Here is a 1,891-nt window from a genome sequence, read left to right as displayed (position 1 = left end):
CTTTGTGCTATTTCGTTTAACCCTGTAGATGATTACTTAGTCTTTATTTATATTTAAAGCAGGATTTTCTAAATAGCACTGATTGCTAATACAACAAAGGTTTGACTTAACTTTAATCTCAATTACTGTATGCCTCTTACACTGGAGATGTTAGGTAATCAGTCCTGTGTTCTCCATTTCAGGTAAGGGAAGAAAGGACATACTTGCAGGACAATATTAAATATTTAAAGCAGCCTGTCCCACCTATAACTTTATCTCATTTGAATCTCTTAACAATTCAGTAACATTTTGTTAATACAAATATAAAATCTTTTTAAGTAGCCAATCTTATATATTCAAGGAAATAAAATTCAAAAAAGATAATTCAGAAATATAAGTGTGTCTTTAAAAATATTCAGAATATGCTTTAACATGTACAGCTTAAAGATCAATTCAAAGACATCACAAATCACGGCTCCTTGCCTCTGCTGAAGATTTCTGTAATAGTTAATATGTATGTTCTTTAACATTTTAGTGTATGTACATACACTAATCCATTGTCCTGTAGATTGGCTAAGTTACTAGTCCAAGGTCACAAGGGTATTGGTTACAGAAGGACTGAAAGGCAGAGTCTGGCTCCTGCAGCTTCTCCAGCCAGCAGCCACTCCGTTCTCACTCACAAACTGCTTGCTGAGGCAGGCTCTATCCAGAGTAGCCACCTCTTCTGTTCTATGTGGCCATTATAGTTTAGATAGCATCAGAACCAGCACTCCCAGCTGCTCCAACAGAGCAATGAGATTCATGTCTCTAAAGGTCAGTGAAGGCACGAGAGGAATTCAGGGTCACTGTGTGGTTTGTGCAAATGGCAAGCTGCTGCATAGCTTAAGTGTCAACACTGAGACATTAGTTTGTTGTGTTTTGAGGTTTTGTTTCTTTTGTGAGAGGGTCTCACTCTGTTGCTCAAACTGACCTGGAACATAGTATGTAGCCCAGGCTAGCCTCAAACTCATGGTGATCTTTTGGAGTACAAAACTGAGCCACTGTACACCAGCCAACCTAAGCTACTGAATACAAAGACAAAAGGGGAGGTTCTGAAAATTCTACTGAAAAAGAAACTTTTCAGCAAGACTGAGAGAATCAGATCGTGTATCTATGTATCTGTAACTTAGATAGAAGGATAATCCATACCTTTCATTCCCATTTATGTTTTCCACTAGTTCAGTAACTATAAACAAATCCCTATGACGGTGATTTACTCTTCCCTTCCAGGATTCTAAACGCAGCCTATCAATGAGAAGGGTAGCTAATGACGTTGCTCATAAGTAATTCTTTGTGTGTGTGCTCCTTTTCTTCCTTTTTTTTCAACCACAAAACCAGAGGGGGAAGTGTAGGAGTAGGTGAGCTGGGCAGTGGCGAAAACTTCATGACACATCACTCTGCCTCCTGGTTGGTGGAGACGGTCTGGAACAGCATTTAAATCCTGGGAGGTCTGAGCTACCAGCAGCTCAGACTGAAGGAGCCAAGCATCAGCATCCTTGGCTTTGCAGTCTCCTGCTGCATTCTCAAAGGAAGCAAGCCAAGGTAAGCCTGCAGTGGCCGGTGAGGCTGCAGTTCTCCTGGCTGAATTCTGAGGGTGAGTCCAGAGAACATTCTTTTAACAGTAGTACTTGTTAGTCAGACTTGCACTGTTCTGGTCTTTTTGAATAAGCTGGTCAGGTACATTGCAGGCTTCCAGGTATTTTCAAAGTCAGTTGGATATAGAAGTTAAAAATAATAACCCTGTCTCGAAAAAAGAAAAAAAAATAAATCTAATTGGTCCTCTAAAGGACAGAAAGAACTGCTACTAATCTCTCTCTCTCTCCTCTCTCTCTCTCTCTCTCTCTCTCTCTCTCTCTCTCTCTCTCTCTCTCTC

At 40.3% G+C, this 1,891-nt stretch overlaps 1 protein-coding gene across 1 annotated transcript in view; it reads left to right on the top strand.

The window, feature by feature from the left end:
- The first annotated feature begins 1,470 nt into the window (after positions 1-1,470).
- Spp1 (secreted phosphoprotein 1) overlaps positions 1,471-1,891 on the top strand; it is a 6,095-nt gene continuing 5,674 nt past the window's right edge. The window contains exon 1 of the mRNA XM_028773708.1: positions 1,471-1,560. The gene's annotated coding sequence lies outside the window, so the exon portion shown is untranslated. The remainder of the gene's footprint in view (positions 1,561-1,891) is intronic.

This window comes from Grammomys surdaster, unplaced genomic scaffold, assembly GCF_004785775.1.
Source record: "Grammomys surdaster isolate TR1022 unplaced genomic scaffold, NIH_TR_1.0 233, whole genome shotgun sequence".
Classification (NCBI taxonomy): domain Eukaryota; kingdom Metazoa; phylum Chordata; class Mammalia; order Rodentia; family Muridae; genus Grammomys; species Grammomys surdaster.
This window is presented reverse-complemented; position numbering and strand designations above follow the sequence as displayed.